Below are 7,500 nucleotides of genomic sequence, written 5' to 3' on the forward strand. Positions count from 1 at the left end.
TCCGGGTCTTTGGGGACGTCTCTGCCACCCAGTTGGTGGTTTCCTGGTCTCTTTTGCCAGTTTTGAAGAGGAGTTTAAACTCCCCTTCTAAATTTTCCTCTGAGTCCTGCTCGAGGTTCTGATTTCTTATTGCTTTCAGGAGTTCCTCCTCTGCCGTGTCAGAGGGGACTCCAAATATTATTATTTTCGGTCTCCTCCTAGGGAGGGGACCGATCTCTACTTTTTCCCTTAATGCCTTGTTTTTGAGGACTTGCTCAAGGTCCTCTTTTCTTTCGGTCTCTATGAGAATTCCGGAATTCGCAAGTTTCCTCACGTTCCGGATTCTTATTTTCTGTTCTGTCGGGTTTATGAACTCCGACAGAATCTTTTTTGTCTCGTCGCTATTCGAGATCTCACTACCCTTTGCAGGGTAGATTGCCGCTATCGGTTTAGACTGCTGTATAGCAGTTTTCTTTGCCACTTGCCTTGTTCTCTTGTTGGACTTTATTATGTCCGAGTACAGTAGTGGCTTGGGGGCCGGAGCCTCCTTGACACCACTGCGTTTCTCGGACATAAGGCTGTCCAACTTTGCGGAGAGCTGATTCAGCTTCTCTTCCAGTGGTTTCTCTTTTTGTAGCTCTTCGAGCTTGTCTCGAAGTTCTTTGTTTTGTCGAGTTAACTCGGCCCTCATTTCTAGGAAAATTTCCTCTTCATTTTTAAAACTATCTCTTAACTCTTCGAGAATAGTTATTGACCTGGCGCGCTGCGCCGTCGGCATTGCCACTGCCTGGAGAAGTGTCTCTAGCTTTTGAAGCGGGGTTTGGATAAGCTGCCCCTCTAATATTGGTAGTCTCTCTAGTTTAACGGTGACGGGTCTTATAGCCCCGTCATCCGATTGTGTTTGTTCCTTTGGGAACTTGCTCGGTATTGACTCGATTGAGGAGTCCGAGTCACTGAAGCATACTGCTTCACTTACAACTTTCCTTTTCCCTTTTTTCCTTTTAGTGCCGCTCCGGGGTCCCAATCCGGATTTCATTGCTGCCTTGACCAATGTTCTCAAATCAGTGTTTGAGGATACGTCTGAGTTGTAGTAGTCGTCGTAGTCGTATTCGTAGTCGCTAATTCCGGACAGAGAGTCTGAGTCCGTATATGTCCCTTTCACATATGATTTTGTTTCTTCCATTTGTTTGCTTTTAGTTGTCTTTTTTGGTTTCTCTTTCGTTTCTTTATTGGCCTCTGCTATAGCCTTTTCTCCAACTCTATTCTCCTTCTTTTCTCCCTTCTTCGTCTTGTTTTTGTTGTTTTTTGTTTTGGTTTGTTTATTATCTTGTTCCATGTTATTCCCACGAGTTGGGACGAAAAACAGTCACTCCCCGGGTGACGCCCTTTCCAGGGAGAAGGCTTATACAACAGGGTTCGCCTTAGTCCTGAGGTTTAGCCACTAGGCGATCAGTGCTCCCACCGATCATCGACGTTCGTGCAGGGAACGTCGACCCTCTTTCACCGCGGTCTCCGGCTTAGAGGTCGGGATTTGTTGAGGGGTTTTTCTCCCCGCGGTCCGACACACAATTAAGGTAAGACCCTCGGTCTCACTCCCGTGACGTACCACCGGGTTACGCTCCGGTGGGTCGTTGCCACGGCGAGGAGTTTTCCGATTTTGCGAGTGCCACGGTGATCGCAAGCGATCACTCACGTAAGACCACTTCCAACCAGAGCCCCGTTCGTCACCCGAGGGTGTCCAGGTCCTACCACTTGGAGGAGGGGTTGGCGCACCAGGGAATAAAACCCTGGACCTTCTAGGACCCAGTAGATAGGGACAGAGGGAATCTCGTTAATCCATTCATGCGCGTCACTAATTAGATGACGAGGCATTTGGCTACCTTAAGAGAGTCATAGTTACTCCCGCCGTTTACCCGCGCTTTTTTGAATTTCTTCACGTTGACATTCAGAGCACTGGGCAGAAATCACATTGCGTCAACACCCGTGGGGGCCATCGCAATGCTTTGTTTTAATTAGACAGTCGGATTCCCCTAGTCCGTGCCAGTTCTGAGCTGAGCGTTGAATGGCGGCCGAAGAGGACGATCGTTCTAGACGAAAGCCTCGCAGCAAGGAAGATCCGCGGGAGGCCAAGGCACGGGACCGAGCTCGGATTCCCATCAATGTGTTCACCTCGCCCAGGCCCGGCACGTCAGCCAGACCCGCTTCCCGACCAAGCCCGACACGCCCCGCTCCTCAGAGCCAATCCTTATTCCGAAGTTACGGATCCAATTTGCCGACTTCCCTTACCTACATTAATCTATCGACTAGAGGCTCTTTACCTTGGAGACCTGCTGCGGATATGGGTACGAACCGGCGCGACACCTCCACGTGGCCCTCTCCTGGATTTTCAAGGTCCGAGGGGAAGATCCGGACACCGCCGCAACTGCGGTGCTCTTCGCGTTCCAAACCCTATCTCCCTGCTAGAGGTTTCCAGGGAACTCGAACGCTTATACAGAAAAGAAAACTCTCCCCGGATCTCCCGACGGCGTCTCCAGGTCATTTTGGGTTACCCCGACGAACACTCTTACGAGGGCCCGATTGGTAAGCGGTTCCGCTGCCGGGTTCCGGAATAGAAACCGGATTCCCTTTCGCCCGATGGGTGTGTGTTTTTGTTTATCATTAAATGATATTTTGCTCTCTCTTAGGACACCTCATCTACATAGGATTTCTCTTAGGGCTTAGGATCGACTGACTCGTGTGCAACGGCTGTTCACACGAAACCCTTCTCCACGTCAGTCCTCCAGGGCCTCGCTGGAGTATTTGCTACTACCACCAAGATCTGCACCGACGGCGGCTCCAGGCAGGCTCACGCCCAGACCCTTCTGCGCACACCGCCGCGACCCTCCTACTCGTCAGAGCTTCATGGAAGACGCGCCTTTAAAAAAAGCTAACGTCAACCTCACTTGCCGCTGACGGCGGAGTATAGGCGCGACGCTTCAGCGCCATCCATTTTCAGGGCTAGTTGCTTCGGCAGGTGAGTTGTTACACACTCCTTAGCGGATTCCGACTTCCATGGCCACCGTCCTGCTGTCTTAAGCAACCAACGCCTTTCATGGTATCCCATAAGCGTCGACTTAGGCGCCTTAACTCTGCGTTTGGTTCATCCCACAGCGCCAGTTCTGCTTACCAAAATTGGCCCACTTGGCACTCTGATCCAATATAATCTCGTGGCTTCATTGATCCAAGCAAGCCAGAGATCTCACCCATTTAAAGTTTGAGAATAGGTTGAGGTCGTTTCGGCCCCAAGGCCTCTAATCATTCGCTTTACCAGATGAGACTCGCACACGTTCATCAAAAGAGAACGAGCGAGTGCCAGCTATCCTGAGGGAAACTTCGGAGGGAACCAGCTACTAGATGGTTCGATTAGTCTTTCGCCCCTATACCCAGTTCCGACGATCGATTTGCACGTCAGAATCGCTACGGACCTCCATCAGGGTTTCCCCTGACTTCGTCCTGACCAGGCATAGTTCACCATCTTTCGGGTCCCAACGTGTACGCTCTGGGTGCGCCTCTTCTCGCAATGAGAACGAGACGCCCCGGGAGTGCGAGGCCGCATCGTGACGCGGCCCATCCTCCCTTGATCGACGCTAAGGTACGATCTTCACTTTCATTGCGCCTTTAGGTTTACATGTCCCAATGACTCGCGCACATGTTAGACTCCTTGGTCCGTGTTTCAAGACGGGTCCTGAGAGTACCCAAAGCAGTAGCGTCGCTGACCGGTAATTCAAAGCTTGGCCAGTCCGAGGACACCGCCTGCTAACAGCTGGTTAGGCCCGGAGCCGGCGCTAGGTCCGTACCATCCGGGTGACAAACTAACCGAGCTTGCGGCGGGCCTGACGCACACACATTCGAAAATGGATTGGTTGCGGCCCGATACCGTCAGAGTACCGTCACGCAGCCGGCCAGGCGATCGAGCGTCTGCCGTGTGCGCACGAAGGCGACACGACAGGCAACAACTCGAGCCGTAGACCGACACGCAACGGGTCGCGACGTTCTACTAAGGGAGAAGTGCACGACTACGCGACCGGAACATTTGCCGAAGATGGTGTACCCTCGCACTGGAACCACCGAAGTGGCCCATTACGGGCTATCTGCGCACCAACGGAAGCCAGCCTCGTCGACGATGAATCTCCCCATTCGATCTTTTGGGTTTCTCAGGTTTACCCCTGAACGGTTTCACGTACTCTTGAACTCTCTCTTCAAAGTTCTTTTCAACTTTCCCTCACGGTACTTGTTCGCTATCGGTCTCGTGGTCATATTTAGCCTTAGATGGAGTTTACCACCCACTTAGGGCTGCACTCTCAAGCAACCCGACTCTAAGGAGAGGTCCTCCCGAAACGCGTACCAGTCGCTACGGGCCTGGCACCCTCTACGGGTAAATGGCCCCATTCAAGATGGACTTGGACGCGGTTCGACGTCTCGGGATAAATTGACCCTCCTGAACACTACATTTCCCAACGGCAGAACCGCGGGATTCAGTGCTGGGCTAATTCCTGTTCGCTCGCCGCTACTAAGGAAATCCTTGTTAGTTTCTTTTCCTCCGCTTAGTAATATGCTTAAATTCAGCGGGTAATCTCGCCTACTCTGAGGTCGTCGTACGTGATACAAAATTTTGTGTGTTTCGGCCGAAAGAGCGTAAAAGTAGTACTCGCGAAAACGTACAAAGCACAAAAAAAAAAGAAAAAAAAAGAAAACGAAACAACACTACACGACAGAAGAGAGAAAAAGGTAAACAAAAAACCGATATATGCCTTATGCGCCACACCAAAGTGTCAATATAATTCTTTCTTCATCTCTCGTCGATCGGAAACTCTCGCTAGACGATCTGGCCGGTTAACTTTAACGTCCGTCGAAAAGAACTTTCGGGGACTGGACGACCGACAGATCGCGCGGTTCCGCACGAATCGACAATGAAGAAAAGAAAAGACATGGGGCGACCGACATAAAGGTTTTCATCATTGGATATACCTTTTCTCTCTCCGCGGTGCTGTTCCGTGCGTGAACACACAAGTGTGTCTTTTGCGTCGTGTGACAATCAAGTTCGAAATAAGCCTCGCCAATAGAGGAGTATACATATTATTAAAAAAAAAAAATAATAATACATATAACCCGGTGGGATTTCTTTTTCTCTCTACTTCTATATAATTGAACCAAAAACCACGGGGGTACAGAAACGTTGCGCACGAAACGATTTATCATCGATCAAACGCAAAACCAAATTAGAGACACGAGAGAAAGAGAGTAAGATCTCAAGACGCTCATAGGCCGTCATCAATACGATTCAACGCGAACGTGGCGATGGAATGGCAATCGCACAGATTAGCGAGGACACGTCGACGACGGGGAATAATTCGACCCGATCAAGTACGACGTGCTCCATCCCGCACATTGCTGCGCTTTGCTCCGCTGTCCATCGATCATCAAAGCGTTCGCGATAGAACGAGAGATCTCTTTCGTCTCTTCCCTCGAAGACTCGAAAAGGAATGTGTGTTTGTCGAAATCGCCGGCAACGACGACCCTCCGCCGTATGGCAATTATAACGTAGAGTTAAGAAACTCATCCACGCACAGGCATATTCTCTCCCTGGGGCTTAACATTGCCACACCACACACACTCTGTGTGCCACACAGTATTCTTTCTTTCTTTTATAATTTGTGTGTCCATCTCTGTAGTCTCGCGAGACTCTTGTAAATATACCTCTTTCGTATATACGCATCATTTCAGGCGACGTCGGGAGCGCGTTAAATGTTCATGAGTGGAAACGCTTCTTTCCGCAAGGCGAATCGTTTCGCAGAGAAGGTGAGAGATTTGGAGATCCTCGTCGAAGCGGTGCCTTACGGGCGGTCGTATTTTCAATACGACTCACGACACCGTAAAAACACTCACGCAAGTCCGAACGTAAGAAATACCAATCCCTACTTCGCCTCTCGTGGAAACTAGATATATATATATATTTGTATGTGTTTATAAGACGCAATGCAAAAATTGGCAATTTTCACAGAACCGCGACAAACGCCGACGAAACGCCCATCATTCGCTCGTACGTAGCATCTTTGCAACCCGACTCCGAAACGCTCTTTGGCGCCCTCCAAAAATATATTTGGAGAGGTAAGCGACGGCGGGGACTTACAAGAGCAACGCAAGCAGTTTATGGTTACGTAAACGACCCTCAGCCAGGCGTGGTCCAGGAATTGTATCCGTGGACCGCAATGTGCGTTCGAAATGTCGATGTTCATGTGTCCTGCAGTTCACACGTTGACGCGCAATTAGCTGCGTTCTTCATCGACCCACGAGCCAAGTGATCCACCGTTCAGGGTAATCGTATATATTTTTGATTTACAAATCAATATATGTATATGTCTCTTGTTCTGCGGTTCGTAAGAACGCATTGTACCTGAACGCTCCAACCAGCGCGCGAAGGAGATTCGTTCAGGCGTCGTTTTAAGGACGACACTATCGTCGTCCGTGGAAACGGAAAAAAAAAACCGTCAGATACGCAACACGTATCCGACGGCCGGGCGAACAGTACATTGAAAAACCGTTAACGTGGAAAACGCGGAGATGAATATATATTCTCTGAAAACGACGGGGATCGTAAGACAACCCGATACTGGATCCAGAGATGTAATAATATTCCTCTCCTCTTCACTTCCATTTCATTTGGAATGATGTGAGAACGGAGGACTTCACAGCCGGCTCTGGCAGCGGTCATTCGTCCCAAGCTCTCGCGATGCGCACTATTGGGCCACACGCACGGAGTAGGGTGTCAGACTCACGACTGCTTTAAAAGCGAGCTTCACGAGCCGGTCCACTTCCCGTATAAAACACATTTCCATAAAATGTTGTGTGTGCTCGAGGCAACGATAAATTCCGATACAAGCGGACTCGCGAGCCGGCTCTGGCCGTAGGCGCGATCCCCGTTCTCGTCCCAAACTCGTCTGCGCGCACTATTGGGCCACACAGAGAGTAGGGTGTCGTCGGGAATAATCGCGCCATAGGCTTTATAGCGAGCGTCACGGCCGGTCCTCTCGGAACACCGTTTTTCGTCGGAACGATATTACCATATTTTTATTTTATTCGACAGATTAGCGGACTCACAGCCGGCTCTGGCAGCGGTCATTCGTCCCAAGCTCTCGCGATGCGCACTATTGGGCCACACGCACGGAGTAGGGTGTCAGACTCACGACTGCTTTACAAAAGCGAGCATCACGAGCCGGTCCGCTCTGGCGAATGTATAATATTATAATAAATATACGTTCCGTCGTCAACGAACACCGCGTGCGGCGCAGCAACGTTTCGTGCTCTTGGTTATACGCGAACCCGATACAAATAGAGAGCGGGACTCACAGTCGGCTCTGGCAGCGGTCATTCGTCCCACGCTCTCGCGGTGCGCACTATTGGGCCACACGCACGGAGTAGGGTGTCAGACTCACGACTGCTTTAAAGGCGAGCATCACGAGCCGGTCCTTCGCGTCTCGTCTA

General features: G+C 50.5%; 1 non-coding gene and 1 pseudogene across 1 annotated transcript; both read right to left on the reverse strand.

The window, feature by feature from the left end:
* LOC143219787 (large subunit ribosomal RNA) overlaps window positions 1-4,611 on the reverse strand; it is a 6,575-nt pseudogene extending 1,964 nt beyond the window's left edge.
* Window positions 4,612-6,181: 1,570 nt separating this feature from the next.
* Window positions 6,182-6,336, reverse strand: LOC143219810 (5.8S ribosomal RNA). The gene has a single exon (XR_013011464.1). It is a non-coding gene; the product is annotated as a 5.8S ribosomal RNA (ribosomal RNA).
* Window positions 6,337-7,500: the final 1,164 nt, after the last annotated feature.

Source organism: Lasioglossum baleicum, unplaced genomic scaffold (assembly GCF_051020765.1).
Source record: "Lasioglossum baleicum unplaced genomic scaffold, iyLasBale1 scaffold0073, whole genome shotgun sequence".
Classification (NCBI taxonomy): Eukaryota; Metazoa; Arthropoda; class Insecta; order Hymenoptera; family Halictidae; genus Lasioglossum; species Lasioglossum baleicum.